Consider the following 22,524-nt stretch of genomic DNA (forward strand, 5'->3'; position numbering starts at 1 on the left):
TTTAAAAAACGAAAAAATTCCATCGTAGCGTTTTAATTAATATCCCAAGGGACAAAAAATCCGAAAAAATAAGGATCAAGTGTTTTTTTTTCTCAGCTTTGGGTGGACTGATCAACGGGAGAAATAAACGCACGCCTGAAAATTTATTTTGGAATGAATGAATTTATTTTAAATACCATTAATCTCAAGTGAAGTGAAAAAATAAAAATTATGGAATTAAAATAATATAATTGTTTCATGAAAAATAGATCATTAGTTTTTTTAACAGGGCTTTAGCACTGCGTTTTGAAGTGCTGCAAAAGAGTCAGTCCTGTTATAAGATAATAAATGTATTTCAAAGTTTAGTTTCTTTTTGTAATGTAACAGCTGAGGCTCGAAGAGCGCTTTTATAAAAGAAGTTTGAACTTGGGATTTGTCAATTTTCTCTTCTACGAGTTTCTGGTGATTTATCACCAGAGTTTTCTGTTAATTTTAATTTGTAACTAAGATATATAAATAAACTATAAAACAATGGAAACAATGTGGACTAGATATCTAATTTTTCTTTTTCCCTCTTTGTTTGGAAAGAAGGTGATTCACACTTGAAAAACTGATTTGTTTCAGGTTAAATTCTTTTCCGAGAGTTCATGCGTTGATTACTTTCAAACCAATACCTGAAATGACTGTAATAGTGAAAACTAGAGCCCGGATTGGTTTAACGAAAGTTCACCATTAGGAAAATTCACCACTAAGAAAATTCATCAATCTCATCAACCGTTCGTCGCAGAGGCATGGTTCAAGCAAGAAAAATGTTCATAATGTGTTCAGGAATCACCCTGTAACGGTTTCGAGAATGAAAAAATACAATGTATCGTAAAATAAAATAAAGAAATAAAAATTTTCATATGGTCCCTCTCTTCTCCAACTTTTTCTAATTGGGTAGTTGTTGCCTTGTCTTTGCTGAGGCCAATAAAAAATATTCCATGTTTCTAAGTGTAGTATTCGTTGAGATATTTGAATTCAAATATCGAGGTAAAAAGTTGTGGAAGAATAGGCTAAAGCAACATGCGAGCCGATCTTCCCATTAGAAAGTCTCGCCACAGAGAGCAACAGTCCTACAACGTTACAGATGTTCAATCCTTCACTTCACTCACATTTACACTTCACTCACAATTTGAATTTTAGATGGCGGCACTAATTCACGGATAACACCATATACGCACTCAGACTGTTAGGTACACGCACTCACGCTTTCGGCACAACTCAATCGGTAGTAAATTGCCCCTGACGATAGACCAGAATTGTGCTCGGTTTGAAAAAAAAAAGCCTTAATCAGCCCGCTTCTTTCTCTCACTCTTAATCTATTTCCCCCCTCCCCTACTTTTATCGGATATTTGGATTCAAATATCTCAGCGAATATTACACTAATTTAGAAACATGGATTTCTTTTGTTGTTATCATAAGGAAAGACAGGGCAACAACTTTCTAATTTTAAGTCAGATGGGAGAGGGCGTATAGAAAAATAACGATTGTTTCAAATATATATATATAATACGGGACTTATCACATTTTTCCTGGACATATTTCCTGGACAACACATTTTTCCTGGGTATTGTCGCGATTAACAAATTTTGTGGTGATTACAGACGAGATGGGGTCGGGAGTTGGAGAAAAGTTTCGGTGTTTCGTTAAGACGGGGAATGTACGCTTTTATTAAGATTCATTCCGCTACTGAAAAAAAGGGTTTTTTTAAAAATGACGATGGCGATGAGAGATGTCTGGGTTCATAAATGTCACAAGACGCGGTAGAACTCTATCCACTAATGAAATTAAAGCATTTGTGTTTACACAATGTCTATGCATGAACATACAATTCTTTTCCCAGATGAATTTTTTTTTTACCATTTTCGAACTCACCGGCTTTTGCAATTTGTATTCTCTTATTTGTATTATATTCCTATTCTTTTTCCCAATTGTTAGATAAAGGTCAGAAGGCATACGAAATATTTATTGCACAGCACTATGATTTTATTATTAGATGAATCTCGTCATTCCCCTGAGTGGATAATATATATATGTTACGGTAAATGTGCAAATTGGTTATTATGCATACTTACTAATCATCTTGGTAAGTATGAAAAATTTATACCGGTGAATATACATAATAACCAAGTGTCGTTGTCAAATCAGATACTTGAAATTTATCGCCTTTATCATATAACGCTAGTGCAACTGGTGAATTTGATGAATATGAAAACATTTCCAAATGTGTGGTGAATATAATCTGACCCCGATATGATGATAACAAATTTTACGATCGTTCCGCGATATATTGATACAATACATGTATGAATTATCATGTACATTACGACGCGATGCTCGAGTATTATGTATAATTGCTAATAAAAGTGATAGTTTTTTTAGTACTTATTAAATTGACCAACTGTGCTTGAGTGCTACGCATTTTATTTTGAAAGTGATTAATTTAGGAAAATTTATCAAATTTACTAACGGTGTTTGGGTATTATGCATAATCACCAGTAAAAGTAATAAAATTATGGAAATTTATCAGACTTACCAAAATGCTCGACGATTATGCATATAACAACCGGTTATTATGTATTATAGCCGCAATGCATAATATCCGGTTATTATACATAATAATAGGATTTATCACATTCACCGTAACATATACTGTATACTACATGCATTTATTTATTTTTAACATCCTGAATATCATTTCAAGACATTTCTTATTTCCTTCATATCCTCGAACTTGTTCATGATTAGTTTCCGAATCGATGAATGAATATGATATTGAAGATGAATACTATGAAGATATTAGCTTCTGGAATTAATTAATTTTGGAATTGCTCTTCCGTCATAAAAACTGGATAAAAAAACGTTGATTCCTTTATATGTTTTGAGTAACTAAAAAGAAAAAAAAAATGACACCATATTCTTTTGTATGAGTTCGAAATTGTATATCCTGCAGTTCAGTGGGTCTGTTTGGTCAATGCTTTGAGAAAAAGAAATCATCAAATCCACCAATAGAGTAATTATGTAAGGTCGAACTTCGTGAAGTTTAATATAGACTCCAAAACATCGTGAATCAATCTGAAGACCAAAAAAACAGTACATACTTTTCTCCTTCGTAATGATTCTCTGTAACTGTTCAGTTAATTAACAAGGATGATCATTTTCTTTTGAAGCTCCCTAGATCTCTAATTTAGGAGAAAAAACTTCATGGGAACTTATGGAATGTAATTTCGAACTTTTGGGAAGTTTTCAGGACTTTAAATGGCAACTGTTAAAAGAAAGTAGGACTCGGTATAAATTGTCTCAAACTATTTCGTCATTGACAAGTGTTTTGCTTCTACTTTTCGGGATTAAATTCAAAGTGGAATTGTTTCCGGAAGAACAATTTACAAAATGTCCCTCTCTTTGAAAAAAAATTACTTACAGCAGCATTGCTACCGAATAATTTTACTAGAGAATACTTAAAACTTTCTAACTTACTTTGGAAAGAAACGGATTAAATTTCTGAAATTAAGTTCTTTGTTTTTTGCCTATAAAACTGCGAGTCGATCAATTTTGTCATTAACTTTTTCTTCTTATGAAAAAAAAAATTAAGATTAAAATGTATGTTTACAGTATGCATACAGTATCTGTATAGAAGTTCCACCAGAGTTTATTTATACAAGCCTACAAAATTAACTTTCGTAAATTAATAATGAAGATATATAATAATGAGAGGTTTAAAGATAAGTATTAAGATATTGAAGATAATACTATCAAGATATTGAAGGTAAATACTGTATTATGATATTGAAGATGATATTGATTAATAATGAAGATGATATTGATTAATAATGAAGATGATATTGATTAATAATGAAGATGATATTGATTAATAATGAAGATGATATTGATTAATAATGAAGATGATATTGATTAATAATGAAGATGATATTGATTAATAATGAAGATGATATTGATTAATAATGAAGATGATATTGATTAATAATGAAGATGATATTGATTAATAATGAAGATGATATTGATTAATAATGAAGATGATGGTTTTTGGTTTCCTCTCCAATAATCACACCAAATATAAAACAAAAGTTTTATTGTTGTTGAAAATTTGATCCCCTCTTAAGAGCAAAAGAAAAAAACGGTGTACACATTTATCTAAACATAAACTAATTAATTATTCACATAAATTAATTAAGAAATTAAGTTTAAAGAATTTAGTTGCTTATTTTGTATTTTAAACTCGTTACGATCATAGGAGCAATATAATGTCAAAATTCCAGTGGAATAAATTCAAACAAATTCTCTGTGCTTTCTTTCCACTCTCTTCACTATCGCAAGCTTTATGGCAATCCTATTACCTACGGAATATCCCCCCCCCACAAATATTATGCATCTTTCTAATACATACATGTAAGAGCAAAAGAGAGCTAAAAAAATGTTATTTTTTTTTATTATCTATCTCTTATACGTTTTTTTTCCCTTTATATCTTTTTATTTCCTTCTTTCTTCGTTTTTCAAACATGTGGTTAGATTAGGACAAGGCTACCATATTTATCGCTGTGTCATGAAATAGAGATAACGCAAATTTCTTGCCAAACGCTTGTACGTGAAGTGGTCATATTTTCCAAAACCGTTCTCCTACCAAGCTCAAAGTCTAGTACCATAGACATCGAAACGTATTATTTATTTTTCGTGGTATTCGTGAACCAATTAAATAAGAGTCCACCTGGATATATCGGTTACATCAAAAATAATTTTAATTGAGTATTTCTTCGAAAAATAAATGATACTGTCGCAAACCATAATCGCTTTCTTAACTTTTGAACTATAAGTTTTTTACTCACACATGACTTGTTCATTTTCTAATAATTTTTGAAGCTCTTCAGAAAAATGCACGGGACACACGGAAGAAAAGAAAGTGAAGAAATAAATGAGTCGCATGAATATATTTCCTTTCTTTCAACAGAGACGAGCAAAAGCAAACATTTACACAAGTGCTGCTACCAACTCTGAGGAACATTCAAACAAATGGGGAAGAGTAGAAATAAAAGAAGCTGTTGATTGGACAGCTTGTGCTCCCAGTGAGAGAAAAGTTGCCGTAATTAAGAGCGAAGCTGTTTATTCTAGCGAATCTCTTTCGGAAGAAATCGGTTTTCCGAATGCAAACACGAAGCTTGGAAACTGTGAATATTGACGGTACCCTCACACAAATATCTTCGGGGAGTCTTAACATACACAAAATCGTACATTCGGAATTCATTGCTCCAGTTGAACATACTTAATTTCAAATGTATAAGACTAGTATGAAATGTATAAGTCTAGAACTAGATGAGCGATCAAACGTGATGCTGTCGACGGTCGTTATAACGCCCCCACATTATAGCGATCAAACGACCGGTAGAATCAGACCAGATGCTTTAATAAAACGACTATCATATATGTTTTGCTTTCGATATAACGACTCATCTAATTCCGTTTCTGACGGGACAAAGGGGGACCGTTACATCGAGAGTCGACTGTAGTATGCTCCATTGGGGAAGTCATACATGGATTATATCCATCATGCGAACAAATAATATCAGTGCAGCTGATAGCTAACATACAGTACTTGACATTTTAGAATTTTTTAACGAAAAATTTCTGGGAATTTATATTTAATTTCGAGATTGCATTTGCTCCAGGTATTAGAATATTTTGGAATGGGGAGCTTAAAAACTATTGATAAGTCTCGGTCCTTTTTTATTTGCTTATTATACAGGTTGATTCGAATTGTTTGTTCACAGTAATATATTTGCAACATTAGAACCGTGCTTCCAATTACAAAAGTGCTTGACAAGCATTTTCTTAAAATTTAGTGTTTTTCTTTTGTTGGGAGGGGTCTTATAATAAAAGAAATAAAGTTTCATTCGTAGTTCCCGTGTACTGTTCCCCAAACCAACCAGGGAAATGTAGAACCTGCTGTGATCGAGGGTGTGTTTCACAAATTGTAAAAACTAAAACTGAATCAAAAGTGTAAAAATTCTGTGACAATGGGATTGTTATTGTGACTAAAAGAAGGAAATACAAATACAAACACGTAGGCTTCTATAGGCAAATTGCCTACTAGGTGGCTGCAAAAAGATACCCATAAAAAATATGGATGTTATATAAACGAAAATACAGCAACCTAATATAAAAGCATGTGTCATGAAAGAAAAAAAAACCGAATAATTTGGAAGGTTAAAGAATCAGACAGAGCAAAATGGAAAAATTTAGAGACCTTCATCCAGCAGTATATTGAAAATGGTTGATGATGATGAATACACGTCCATACAAAAGATTATGGTTGTCTTATCTAAGTATATATAGCTTCTCAATTGATTCCAATATGCCTATCGTACTTCTTTTTAAATGTGTCAGTTGTGTTCACGACTCCCGTAGGTAAACTATTCCATTTATTAGCAACCCTATTCGAGAAAATCTCCTTACAACGCCAGAACGTGGAATTACTAATTTCTAAACTATACTGGTGTCCTCTTCTCGAAGTAGTTGATTGACGGTATATTAATAACCCATGGTCAATTCTATCCATCCCGCATGGGCGGAGATACGGGGGGGGGGGGCATGGGGGGCATTACCCACCCAGCGTCAAAGGTGGAGCCGACTGATCTAATGTATATATGAATTGACATCATCATCATCGTGCCCCCCCCCCCAGCAATAATGACCGTGCCCCCATTCCCAGACTTCCAAGTCTATCTCCGCCTATGCCATCCCGTTGAAAATTTTAAACACTTCGATCATATCTGCACCCCCCTCCCCGACGTCTGCGTTCCTCCAATGTAGACATATTCAAGAAATCAAGTTTTTTTTATAGCTCAAGCCTTGTGTGCCCACAAGAGCATGCGTAGCTGTTCTCTGCACCCCCTAGGACATACTCCCGACCAGGCATTCTATTCGATTTTTTTGATCACCGCTGAACAATGTTCAGAAAAACTAAGCCGCTCGTCAAAGAGAATTTCGAAATCGCTGACCCTAATTGCATCCGGGATAATAATAGAATAGTTCCATGCTTTAATGATTTCAATAATGAAGCCTTTCCAGACAAATTTTTTTCACAACGAAACCATCTTTTCATTTGCGTTTCTCATGTGACCAGTGATTTGAAAAGCTGTATATATTTATATATAACCACCATTGTTTTCCGCATCCCTTCTGAAGAGATATTTTTTTTATAACACGTTATTTTTTATTTTTTTCATTTCAATTTTGTCTACAAAAGGTTGAATTATTACTTTTTTATAATTCAAAATAAATTTGTATAAGAGAGATGAAACGTACCCAACATAGTGAGCGATGGTGCGTATTAGTCTTTACACAATAAAATACACTATAAAATAATTTTTACAAAATAACCAACAGTTGAGATTATTTCATTTGCGTACTATAAAAATGAACATTTTCAAGTCAAAACAAACTTTCCAACACAGCGATAAGTCACCAAAACATTTAAATTTTTCATCTTTAATGCATCGATGAATAGTGCATTCGAAAATATGGAATGTTTTATAAACAACAAGCAGGTTTCACATTCCACTAATTAAAAGTTTTAGCAGACGGGAACCGTAAAAAAGTTAATTCATTTATTTTTTACGCATACTACCCCTAAAAAACTACGAAATTTTAAGAAACCGCATGTCATTTAAAAACATTTTGTAATTAGAAGTATACACATCTCCAATGTCAACGGTTGCAGAGATAGTCCTGTGAACAAACGATTCGAATCACCCTGTATATTCTGAATACAAACATTTATATTTTTCTCTTCAAAGTTATTGTGAAAAAACGAATTAACCAATTTTTGACATTTCTTCCAATTCATTGGCCAAATTGCGTAATTTTTTTTAGATACAGTATATAATAACTGATTACTTAAATAAAAAACACAATTGAGAAATTTCGAAAACTGGTTATTAATTTAGCATGTTTTTCTTTGTACGTAACGTAAATTTCCAATAAATTAACATTTTAATTAATATCTATCAAGTAACTTCATTTAATTAAAATAATTAATAATTATGATTTTGTGAAATCTCACGTATCATGTAACAAAAAAATCCCTATTTTTTTTCTATTTAAAAAAAAAAAAAATATATTTATGTTCAGTCATGGAAAATAAATTTTCATATCGAAAATCAGGATGAAATTTACAAAAAATTGATTTTTGAAAAGTCATAAAAAATTAAATTTCTTTGTAAACAGATTTTTTTTAAATACTATGCCACTCATTAGACCTTTTAATTTCCGGAAAAATTCTAATAATTAATTAAGTTAATTTTTATACAAAAACTTGTATGAAAATTAATTGATAAAAAAAATTTAAACAAACGTTGCAATGATGAAACATGAGTCAAAAATGGGTTGAGTGTGTCAAATCAACAACACATTGCAATTTGTATCGTATAAATTTAGTATGAAACGGAAGCACTCCAATAGCATTGAATAGTCTATCGAATAGATATAGATCCTGGTTGGTTTCTAAGTATACTTTTGATTTTTCCGAAATTTAATGAGATCGGTTTGATCTCCAGCAAATTCAATCATATCTACAAAGTTATTGAAGTCCAAAAGCACGAAAACATATAGACATTTTTAGAAAATTTCAAAGCTTTCACTATTATATACACACACCATATTTTATTCTTCTAAATAATGTAGAAAGAGCAATAAAAAAACCGTCTTGTAATAGCCATTTAGAAAGGTATCAAAGAATAGAAAGAGCAGAGAAAGACGTAGGAAACGCAGTCGTAATACGAGCATGATGAATAGTGGACTGCGAAGTAGTTTCCGAAAAATCTCTAGACATTATGAAAAGCGATATATATTTTTATTCTTCCCGAAAATGGCTTTCTAAAATGATATTATTGTTCAAAGGAAGAAAGAAAAATAATCTTTTATAACATACACACAGAGACATACAAAGTTTATAGCTAAAAAGACATTCACGTTCACATTTTATCATCTACGTTTCAATTCTTCATGAAAATCTCTAGTGGTTTGCGAACAGAATCGTATGGAGCCGGAAGAAAAAAAAAAAGAAGCCCAACTGATACCCGAATGCTGCGATATTATTCGGAAACAAGCGATTTATTTCAAAATTACATCCAACTGTCAGCTCCAAACTTACAAAAAGGATTCCATTTCGTTCACTTCGTGCCAAGTTTTTATTTTTCCCTCAAACTGGGAAAAAAAGAAAAGATTTTGGTTTAATTTTTTTTTTGTAATATACGTATTATAATTGAGCCTCAAAACAATGATTTATAGCCTTATTTACTTCAATTTTTCTTGAAATAGCTGTTGGAAACATGGGAATGAAAAGGAATGGAATAACGAATGTTTCTTCTGGAACCTTGCTGATAAAAAAAGTATTCATTCCGGGAACATGTAAAAAATAGTATGGGGAAAAAATACAGTAAAACCTCTCTTTTGCGGACACCGGTGGATTCAACCGGGAAAAAAGGAGGTGACCGTTTATCGGGGGTTTGTGAATCATACTTTTACTAAGCTCAGTGAAATTATTATTTATTTTTGAAAGAGGGGTGACCGCATCCGAGGTGTATCCTGTAAGGTAAATAAGTATACAATATTATTTTATGATACTGATATTTTATGATTACGATATTTCATGATATTATCTTCCGATCAATCATATGATATTATTTTTCGGTCACCCATCTTATAATATACAGTATGAAAAGTGATATCTTATACAGACTTTATCTTTCGAACATGGTTGATGACGTAAGCATCATGCAAACGATCCCTCCCCCCTTGTCATCAATAGTCAGCAAATCGGAACCCCCCCCCCCCCAATCGATGCTGACGTAATACTTGAATGACCCCTGTCCTTATTTCACGCACTGTAACGTGAGCCGCTGAAGTGAAGACAGTAGTCAACCTTAACAAAAATTCCTTTTAATAATGCTACTGTATGTCCGATAATCATATCTTTTTAAATGTGTCGCATTGTAAGAGTTTGAGTCCGTTTAATATTCTAAGTGTGCAGCAATGTTTTATAGCGAGTTTGTGTGTGATTTAAGATGAAAAGAGGAGAGAAAAAAGAACTCTCCTGCTTTAAGTAAAAATGACTTTATAAACGAAGAATCGTTTAAAAACAAATTTTATAGATAAAAACAGGTGCAGTGAATTTTCGCAATTCTGTTTAATTTTTTCAGTGATTTCAAAACAAACTTTTAGCATAGTTCAGCTCCTCACCTTAAAAAAAACGAAGATTAATCCACGAGAATATCATAAAAAAATGAAATGATAAATGTATGTTTACATGAAAACCGTTTTTCCCAACAAATGTTCTTTTTTTCACATAAAATCCGTTGGTTTATCGAGTTTACTAAGATTTTTCCCCCTCATCCCATAAAACAAGTTTCCATCGGCAATCAATACTTAAATCTCGAAAAAGTAAGTTTTTTTTTATTCATTTGTAATTTATATTCGTGGTTTCAAGCATGTGTTTACAAGTTTCGGGTGTCCTTGATGTCATGTATTTACATCATGAATTTATTATCTCTTCCTCTTTCAAAAGTACGTCAAAAGTAGAAACAATGAAGAACAAGGAAACTGAAGTAAAATTATATAAAATTTTTTCTTTCTTTCTTCTTTTAAAGAATATATTCATCAAAAGAAAACTTGAGAAGAAAGTGTTAGGACATTTTTTGATGGATGGTTCAATTTTATGAAGGAATTTTTGCGCTCAACAGCCTGGAAAAAAAGATGTTTCCGTAATAACGGGCTTTTATTTTTGTTTCTTGAGTTTTTTTTTTGTGTTTTATCTCTTTAATGGTTTTTCCCCTTTTTTTTTCTCCCTTTCTCTCATTATTTTTACATACCTTTAGGTGTATCTCTAATGACTCTTCTCGAAATGTCTGTCTTTTATGATACATGAACTCCGAGTTTTGGTCGCTAAATTTTATATTTACATAATATTCGAGAAGAAAATGTGTTTCAAGCTAACAAAATCTCTTCGATGTTTTTTGAAAAGATTTACAGAAAGTTTACCGTCAACATATCAAAGCTGGAAAATTCCTCGACAAGAATTCTCCGCCATGCAATTCAGCGATAACGGAATTAAGCACTACGCAATTCACCGATAACGGAATTCAGCACTGCGCAATTCACCGATAACAATTCGCCGTGCGATTCGAAATAAAAATTCACCGATAAAAAAATCACCGACAAATATTTAATCGCGATGCAATTTCACGGACAAAAATTCACCACTATGCAATTCGCCAACAAAAAGTCTTCACCGCCATTAAATTTACCGATAGGGAAATTCACTGCTGAGAAAATTTATCGAAAAAAAATTCACACACCGACTGAGAAATCACCGTCATGCACTTTACCGATAGCAGTTTACCATCATACACTTCACCGACACAGTTCACCATCACACAGCTGCCCGTTAACAATTCACCACTATGCAATTCATTGATAAGATAGGAAAATTCCCCGCTGGGAACTTCACTGATAAATAATTCACCGATAACAATTCATCGACACGAGAAATTCATCGATAACAATTCACCGACACGAGAAATTAATCGATAACAATTCACTTCCACGCAATTCACCGATAGGAAAATTCACCCATGGGAAAATTCCTCGATGAAAAATTCACCGACAGAAAAAATAAATCACCGCTGGGAAAATTCACCGACAAACAATTCATCAACAACAGTTCACCACCAGTGAGTGAGTGATTGAGTGATCGAGTGATTGAGCAAGTGAATGAATATATGAGTGACCGCGCGAGTGACCGAATGACTTGGTAAATGAGCTATCGGAAAACTTAGTGAGTGAGTGAGCGACATCGAATATATAAATCCATTAGTGATTGAGTGAGTGGAGGAATGAGTAACCATGTGAATTAGCGGGTGAGTGACCGTATAAGTGATCAAGTGATTCGGTGAGTGAGTAACCATATTAGTAATAGAGTGAATTGATGAGTTACCAACTGAGCTAGCAATTAAGTGACCGCATGAGTGAACTCGTGAATGGGTGAGTGACTGACTGAGTGAGACAGTGACCATATAGGTAAGTGTCAGAGTGAGTGAGTGATTAATAGTCAGTGAGCCAATAACCACATGAGTGACTGAGTGACAGTATGATTGAACGAATGAGTGGGTGCGTTACCAAGTTAATCAGTGATTGAGTGAGGGAGTGACCACGTATGTGACTCATTCACTGTCTAACTCACCAAATCTCTGACTCATTTAATTAATCATTCACTTGCTCACTGATTCATTTGATCAATCATTCACTTGCTCACTGACTCATTTGATCAATCATTCACTTGCTCATTGTCTCACTCCCCTTCTCATCCACTCAGTGTGTCACTTTTTTCAATGAATTGTTTGTCGGTGAATTTTCATAGCGGTGAATTGTGTGGTGGTGAATTTTAAATTCGGTGAGCTGCGTGGCTGCGAATTGTTATCGATGAATTTTCCTTACACGTTTTGAAAAAGCAAGGATTTCAGTCGTTTCGAGATTTTGAAGAAATTTAGAGAGAGTAATAACTTGATTCATAATATATATATATTATTTCTAAAAGGGAATATTAACAATATCTGATACAGTTTAACTAAGAAATAATATTTCAAAAATAGAGATAATTACGCAATCGGCTTCCAGCTATGTACTCAATTTGTATATCGATCCGACGAAAAATACAGGAATCTAATTTTTTCAATTCCACCCAAAGAGAATATTTTCTCATATTTCCTCTTAAATGTGTTATTTTGTTAGATATTACCAAATTTTACATTAATATAAATAAAAGGATTTTCTCTATAGCCCATTTAATAACATTAAATTTTAGTGGAAACTCCAAACTTTAATATGCTATTTGAATCTATGCTAATTTCTACGCGCTGACTTCCTTCCCGTAATTTGTCCGAATCGAAATTAATTAAGGATTGCGATTTGAAACAATCGCATGATAATTCGGATTTTATTAATGACTTTTATAACTTCGATGGAAGCGAATTTTCAATCAAGTTTTGAGTGCGATTGAGGTTCATTTGTAGTACAATTTAAATTTAATAAATTGAATTCAAAGTATAGAATCACACATAATATTTGCATCTTTTCTTCATTGAATCATTTATGCTCTTTTAATTTTAGTTTCTACCGCTCTTTGCTTGTTGATGTGCTAATTAATACGAATGAAGATATTTGGAAATTATTATGAATAAGAAATTTTGGTGTTTCTTTTGTTCTGAATTCATTATTTCACGAGCGTTATTTATTTCATATTAATTTCAGAAACGTTAATATAGGGGCCGTTCAAGTATTACGTCATCATCGATGGGGGAGGGGGGAAGGGGGTTTCCGATTTGCTGACTTTTGATGACAGGGGGGGGGGATAATGCTTACGTCATCAACCACCCTTTATGAAAATAAGAGTTGGATTCAGAAAGGCAGAGCTGATGACGAAATTTTGATGACAGGGGGGGGTGGGGGTCAAAAATGGCTAAAAATTTGCTTACGTCATACTTGAACGGCCCCTAACGAGAAAAAGTTTTGCTAAATGAACGGAGTTCATTATGAAGAATTTTGATATCTATATCAAGGCAACTGACTACGTGCGGGACATTTTTTTTCAAAACAGGGTGATTTGTACAAAGCATGTGTGGTTTTAAAACAAGTACTGTATAAAACAAGAAAATTCACTGAGATATTGGAAATACTGTATTTCTATAACTTTTTGAGATATTTAATATTATGTTATCAAAATTAGCTTATATTCAGCACTTACGCCAGACATTGTACACTGAAAACTACACCATATATTCAAATAGGTTTGATGCTGTATGTTGCTATGACTATCTGTGCGATGAACCAAAAGCTTTATGGTACACAAAATATTCTTTGAGATATGGTAGTTTTCGTGAAATAATACGTAAATTTTCACAGAAAATTCGAAACTTTATATTCAAACAGCTGTAAAATATCGACTTCTAAACATATCGTCAAGATCCTGGCACAGCTAATGTTATATGGAACACTGTTAAAAAATTTCATGAAAATATCTTGCACAGTGTTTGAGAAATTTGGTTTCACGTGGAATAAAATAACGAAAAAATGAATTTTCAAAAAACGCGTTTGAAAAGTGTTTGTTGCCTTCAAAACCATTGTGTTCTAGATGATTTAAATCAGCCATAACTTCGTTGTTACTTATTGTATGTACAGAAGTTTTGGATTCTGTGTAACACATTCTTCTAAATGAATTTATATATATTCTTCTATATACCATTTTCGACAATAAAAAATCGTCACTTGAACGTAGTCAGTTGCTTTAATGTTTATATCACATAACTATTTAAATAATCCTCGAGTGTACGGTTGCAATATACAGTACCACGTGCATAGGAAAGTCCCGTTATCTTGGAATAACTTGCGAACCGTGGTTCCTAGCGAAATACCTCCAATTAGAAAAAGTATCCAAATAATGTGTGGACCTCAGATACATACATCATTCATATTCCACGAAGGGTTGTATACTTATTAAAATGAAAAATTAGCTTTTTATACAGACACCTCCGTTCTCGAAAACCCAATTAGAAAGTTGTTGTCTTGTCTCTTTTGAGGCCAACAAAAATTAACGTTTTCAAGTGTAATATTCTATTAGGTAATTTGAATTTTCAAAATTGTTGAAAATGAAGGAAAGAACCCATAGAGATATGCTAATTCTATGTATCATATGATGTTGTTTTCCTCATTGTCAGCGATTTTTGGAATTCAAACATATCAGCGAATATTGCATTTAAAAACATGTGATGCTTTTTGTAGGGCTCAAGAGACACAGGGCAACAACTATCCAATTAGAAAAATTGGAAGTTGGAAGAGAGAGAGAGGGACCGTATAAAAATTAACTTTTTTTGACAGAGCAGCAACTTCCTGATTGGTTTTTTTAGGACAAGGTGACGAAATAAAAAGTTAATTTTTCTTATTTTAATATCTCGCAAATGACTCGCAATGAGTAACACGCAGTGTAACATTAATTTCAGGCAACTAGTTGTGATTGTGGTTTGGCGCGTTAAATTTTACTTTATTCTTAAGTGCATGCGTTGAATTAGTGTTTTTTCTGTTAATTATCGGTGTTGGCGATCGCCAGAGGCTGCAAGCCGCTGTGGTGGTCGAGTGGTTATAGTGACGGACTCGCGATGCGAGGATCCGGGTTCGAACCCCACAGTGGTGGTCGGCTGAAGTTGGTTTTCTGTGGTTCCCAACTTCAAGGCGCAAATGCGAGCCGATCTCCCCGTTAAAAAGTCTCGCCACAGAGAGCAACAGTCAAATACAAATACAACGCCACAACAGGCAAATTGCCCAACGAGGTGGCTGAGTTAAGAACATCATGGATCCCCGAGCCCCTACCTACTACTGCTACCCACACATGCACCCCCCCCCGCGGAACCCCCCAACGAATCGGTACATGCGGGAATGTGCGTGTACGTGTAGTGCTACCTGACGTAAAGTTTGTTTCTGTGTAATGCTTGTTATGTGTAGTGCTGTCATCTGCCCCCAGTTTTACTAACTATGAGTGAAGTGTTATGGTTGAATGATTTACCGTTGTAGGACTGTTGCTCTCTGTGGCGAGACTTTTTAACGGGGAGATCGGCTCGCATTTGCGCCTTGAAGTTGGGAACCACAGAAAACCAACTTCAGCCGACCACCACTGTGGGGTTCGAACCCGGATCCTCGCATCACGAGTCCGGCACTATAACCACTCGACCACCACAGCGGCACCAGTCCTACAACGATAAATCATTCAATCATAACACTTCACTCATAGTTAGAAAAACTGGTGGCAGATGGCAGCACTACACATAACAAGCATTACAGAGAAACAAAAAAAAACTTCACGTCAGGTTTCACTACACGTACACGCATATTCACGCATGTACCGATTCGTTGGGGATTCCGCGGGGGAGGGGTGTGGGCGGGGTGCATGTGTGGTGTAGCAGTCGTAGGTAGGGCTCGGGGATCCATGATGTTCTTAAGTCAGCCACCTCGTTGGGCAGTTTGCCTGTTGTGGCGTTGTATTTGTATTTGTATCTATACAACTCCTTGGAATATGAATGACATATTTAAGGCCCATACGTATATAATAGAAGTATGCTTCTAGAATCAACGGTTTTTTGAAATATTCCAGAATAACCCTTTCAGACCCTGGTCCACAGATTGTGTGTGTGGGTTTTTCTTTTTCTCATAACTACTAAACCACGAATGCAACTCGTCCATATTGTTGTTTGTCCACAATGTTTTATCAGTATGTTGCTTTTTCCTCACCTCACTGCATAATGTTTCCTTTTGACCCCAGGGAATTAAGCGTTGACTTACTTGTGTGAGTTTTGAGTTAGAAATATAGTGAATATGAACTTTGGGGGCTTTCAACAGAAGCCAGCCTTCAAAGTGCAACTTTCAGGGGTTTTTAAGATGGCTTCGAGGAGAAAGTGCTTTCGGGAGAACTGTGATTTATTACGTCAAATTTCCAGGATAACCCTTTTAGACCCTGGTGCCACGCTTGTTTTTTTCACTACTACTACTACTACTACTAAACCACACATCCATCTCGTCCACATTGTTTTATCCGTATGTTGCTGTCCGTAAATTTAACAATAAATTCTGGAAAAAATTTGTATGTGAAGATGAATATACCCTGCACATCTTCTTGGCTGAAAAATTTTAAATGAAGTGAATTATTCCTTCACAAGAAAACTGAACATTTAAAAATGATTGAAAAAAATGAAGATTTATTCTTATAGACTCCATCCATCTCTTCCTAGTTTTTAAAAGTCTAAAAGGGGATAAAGGGGATTTCCTATGTACCCTGAAAAACGGTAGTTATTATTTTTTGTTAAATAAAACGCATGAAAATTGTCTCGAAAATAAATAGATATATGTTTGTGATGAGAGGTGACCATTTTAAAATAGAGAGAGAGAGGAGAGATAGACTTTTTTGTAATCACACACAACATGATAAACTTTCATCTAGTTCCTTGAAGCATTCTAAAGAAGCCTCATCATTAAGATATCAATCGCGTTCTTCCACATGCGTCATGAAGTTCCTAATGATGCTGAATTCATTGATGATTTGCTGTGTGCGTTGATGTATCGGACGAAAAGAATAAATATGGCATCTCTGTATCACTGGGAAAGTTTATCATGATGATAGCTTTTTGGGTTTCTTCTACGCTAGAAATTTCTTTTCGCGGTTCAGTTATTCTTTAATGGGTGTAGAAACTACGAATTCGAAATGAATGCTTCATTATGAAAGCAATTGAGGTTGCAATGAATGAGTTCATTCACTCATTTGCTCTTATTCTGTAATTCTATCTTTCGAAATCATCTACCTTTGAATTAAAAAGGGAAATTTTCAGGAAATTTTTTGTATCCAGAAAGTTATATTTCCTATAATAGGTATTATATCTTTGAAATATGATGTATATATTCGTTTTCTTCAATGGCTTTCGTTGGGCTTCCCCAACCCCCCCCCCCCCTCAAGAAATCTATAAGAAAACTAACAGACGTCCAGCCACATCTCTTCAAAATTTTTAATTTCTAAAATGCCAGATAACAGCCCACTATAGAGGTTAATTCTAAATTCATGGGACGAACTTTAAGAGGTGATATGAGACAACTAAACAAACAGTTTTGATCACAGAATGTGTGGTCGAATCGCAATAGCAAAGGTAGTAGAGGGTGCTTCTAGAGAGTGCTCAATAGCACTTCACTAAAAACAAATATCATATTTTCCCGACAGATTTGCTGCGATATGTGCTGTCAACTGTCCGATAGATGGTGTATATGCGCTTTCGAATTGAATTGGATTGGAGTTTGGTATTTATTCGTTTAAGGATAATCAAAACTATGCTGTGCCAAACAATGACAAGCGATATAATGTCTTATGATAAATTTTGCGTTGCCTACTCTTCTCTATTACATCTATATCTCTATATTATTTCTGTCGGTATGTCCTGTGAGTATTGCTGAGGGTAAAGAACATCTCATGGATACAATAGCATATCTCCAATTGGGATCTTATGTAGAAGCATATTTTTACAAAATCCACTTCGAACATTGTTCTAGTTGGTGAATTCAGAGATTTACTGCATCCTATACATATATTTTTGTAATATAAAATAATCCATAAAGATACAACCGTAAAATATATATATATACATATTAAATATCAAAATTTGCATTGGATAAGATGTTCAAGGTCTATTTTTTGAAATTGAAATTATTTAACACAAACACATACGGTTAATACGGATACAAAACACATATTACATTCTGAATACCTATTACACCTCAAGGGATCACCCGATCCTTCCAGGGTTCCATGATTTGTATATACTTGGCAACAGAACCAGTTTTTATTCTTGACTTATATAACAAACGGCAAACAACTAAAAATAAGTAGAAACGAAAGAACCCTTGAGAGAGAAGCAGTTCACACAATCGTATCTAAAAATACCACGAACACAAAGACGCAAAGCTCAAAAGGTTAGGAATCATGGAAATAAGGTGTTTCAAGTTGACGAAATAAGACGTGTCACACCTGGTAACGATTGTTCAATTCTTCACAATGAAAACGGAATTCTAAAGAAAAAGAGTTTTTTTTTTTTGTGTGTGTGCGGTTTAAACCGAAATGAAAGCGAAGAATTTGAAACTTTCTATTGGGACAAATCTTTTTAGTGGAAAGAAAAGACTTCAAAGTGTTCAATTGTCGGGTGTGAGGATAAAAAAAAACATCCTTTGAAAATCTCTTTTGAAATTGCAGAACGAATGAAGTAACGAACTCCTCCATGGAACTTTTAAATAAGATTGAATTTTGTTTTACCTTATAGAATGACACCTGTCGTTTTAGAACTGGGGGAAAAAAAATTACACTTTAGAGAAATCGATCTTTTGTAACGAATGAACGTGGTTCTTTGACGATAACAAATGCAAATATCTCTCTATTTTCTGGAATATATTCGGTGTCCAAGTCAATATATGTATAAAAGAATCAATCTTTTACATGCTTTAAAAATGAAATAGGTTTTCAAAGTTGAAATAACGAAATATAGTAGCACTATCAATTCTTTTTTTTTCCTGTTATAATGATGGTAAATACAACTAAATTGATTCAAATGATGATGTTCAGCGTAATAATTTCCTGCATACGAAGACTAATTGGACAAGGCTACTTAACCTCACACCAACTCTGGTCGATAAGCTAGCCTTGTCTAATTAGGGGCTTTGTATGCATGAAATGATCACATCACGGTGAAAATAGTTTGAATCAATTTCGTTGTATTTACTGTGTGTGTTATTGCGACAGATTTTTTTTTGCTGCTACTACTACTATATTTCAATAATCAACTTTAACTGAAAATAGTTTTCTTTTTTTAAAGAATTTTGAAAGATTAACTTATTTTTATACACATTGAATTAGACAAGCAATATGTTACAGAAAACACGCCGAAAATATACTAGTTCCTTTGTTATAGCCTCAAAGAATCGTGTCCATTGGCCATTGATCATTTTTGTCGCACCACTGTCATTTTCTGCACACGAAGGCTAATTAGACCGGGACCTACAATTTATTGCCGATGCTGAACGACAGTCTTTATTTTTATACTCACCAAGAGGTTGGTGTACTAATCCCTCGGTTTAAGACTCCCTGCGGTAGCAATCTTTTTCTGTGGTCATGTCGCCGATTCTGATATACCCCTGCGTCAAGAAAGTTTCTGACAAGCACGAACCCCGGGTATCGAACTTGTGACAACTCTACACATCCTTTGGTCCTTTGGTACTTTAGGCGAGTATCTTATTGACCTGGGCTACCACGCCCTTGTGTTCATTGGTTACAAAAGATCGATTTCTCTATATAAAATGTAACTTATAATTTTCAAAGCCCCGATAGACAAGGCTACATCTTGCATGATTCGTTCATCGGTGAAAGACACAGCAATGATTTCGAAAAGTTCAACTCTATCATTACCTAATATTTTTTGAAGTTCAAAAGCTTTACGTATAGCCATTGATATCCTTTGGTATTAATACAGTGGTAAATAAGGTGGAAAAAATTAACATAGAAAATAAAAGAAAGAATGAAGTGGCATTGTGTGTGTACGAATTGTTCTCCCGGAGACAGTTCTACTTCAAATTCAATTCATAAAATGCCACTTGCCAGTCGAGTGGTTCGGGATATAGCCTCCGATAGTGCAAATCTGGGTTCGAATTTCGGTTCGGGCATGCATGTGTACTAACAGTAAAGCAAAGTTTTTTGGACAAATCATACGGATCTCTTGAGAATACGTGAGGATCATGTTTTTTTGTAAAAAGAAATGAAAAAGTAGAATAAAAAATGCTCATAAATCAAGAGAATTTATGCAGAAGTCTTCATCTTGTCAACATTTCTAGTCAGAATTTTCTTTCCTTTTAGCTGTTTCTTGCGAATGAAAAGAAATTAAATTTTTTTATTAATTAGTTCATTGATAAAAAACTAATTAAATGACTTTCATTACACGATAAAATATTGGGAACAATAGAAGAGCTATACATGTTTTTGTTATTAATTAGGATTTATTGGTGGTTATAGTGACGGACTCGCGATGCGAGGATCCGGGTTCGAACCCCACAGTTGTGGTCGGCTGAAGTTGGTTTTCTGTGGTTCCCAACTTCAAGGCGCTAATGCGAGCCGATATCCCCTTTAAAAAGTCTCGCCACAGAGAGCAACAGTCCTACAACGATAAATCATTCAATCATAACACTTCACTCATAGTTAGAAAAACTGGTGGCAGATGGCAGTACTGCACATAACAAGCATTACAGAGAAACAAAAAAACTTCACGTCAGGTTTCACTACACGTACACGCACATTCCCACATGTACCGATTCGTTGGGGGTTCCACGGGGGGGGGGGGTGTGGGCGGGGTGCATGCGTGGTGTAGCAGTAGTAGGTAGGGCCTCCAAAAAATGGCTCGGGGATCCATGATGTTCTTAAGTCAGCCACCTCGTTGGGCAATTTGCCTGTTGTGGCGTTGTATTTGTATTCGTATCGAGATTTAAACATCATATATAGAGAAATGAAAAGTGTATCTTTCCTAGGTGTTGATGTCTTTTAGAATCGAATTGTTAGAATAGAAGCGCTTATGGTCATTGGATGCTGAAAATGAATCAACGCGAGAAAAAAAAAGAAGAAATAAATAAAAGAATGGAAGTAAACAAAAGAGAAATCTCGAAAGGAAATTAAGGATGAAACAACACATGGAATAGAATAGAAGCAACGGTGATAAGAAGAAAAAAGGCAAAGTCCCATTACCGTCGGTTTCTTTATTTTATTCTCTTCCACTGGCGATAGCGGATGCACATTTAGTTGGATCAAGTTTGGATGTTCTTCTTACTAGTTGCTGAATAACTTAACATGGGCGAACACACACACACACACACATACATACATCCGAGTAATTTTCTTCGGAAGCACAAAGAAAAATTGATGAGCAGTTGGAACTCTTATGGGAATTGCTAGTTTACTGAGAAAACTTATCAGCGACACAAATAATATATTCTGAATCTTAGAACTGTCGAAGACTATCGGAAGTTTGAATTGCGAGTTACTCTTCTAATGTTTGTGTAATATTCCACGTACTTTCATGATCCATATATAGTGTGAGAATCGCTATTAATAATGGATACCCAAAAGAAATGTTATCAAGTCAATCAGCATGCATCAGCTAATAGATTGTGTGAAGTTAAAAAGTTTTCTAAAACATAATTTTTCCGCACAATAAGTCTCATTCAACCTTTTACCGACCGAATTAGATTTAGATTGACTTTTTCCGTTTATTTCTCCTTCTGATCTTTGAGTTTGGACATATCAATTACAAAATTCATAAGAAAAAAATTTCCCTTTATGTTTTCTGGACTTGCGCACATGCCCATAGAAACGATATTATAATTTAAAACGAATTATTATTGAGTTGACAGCATATGAGGTGAAATGATTGAAATTTTTATTTTGTAAATTATGTTTGGAATCTCACATTTTCAGGAAAAAAAAAAGATCAATTGCTTTCATGAAGACAAAATATTTTTCCCTGATTAATAAAACCGATTTTCGCAATTGAAAACATTGACCGTTAAAAGACCAATTCATGTCAGAATCATATTCAAGGTGTGATTAATCCCAAAAAATAGTCACATTCGTATTTTCTGCGTTTTTCATAAATCTTTCTGTGCATGATACTGCAAAGTTCAGACTTTAAAAAAATGACGGATGGAGATGTAATCGATAGTATGAATTCTTTTGCTTCTTTGCATTATTTTTTCCGTATTTAATAAACGGCTGTATCAAACTATACATGCTCAACCCAAAGACTGCTTGCCAAATATCCATTTCGGATTCATTTGATGTGGCCCACGACAAATAACCCAAACACTTTCAGTGACCGTGCC

The sequence above is a fragment of the Pholcus phalangioides genome, unplaced genomic scaffold (assembly GCF_987345545.1).
Source record: "Pholcus phalangioides strain wild (caught in Gottingen) unplaced genomic scaffold, Ppha-v1.0 ptg000013l_1, whole genome shotgun sequence".
In the NCBI taxonomy this organism is placed as follows: Eukaryota; Metazoa; Arthropoda; class Arachnida; order Araneae; family Pholcidae; genus Pholcus; species Pholcus phalangioides.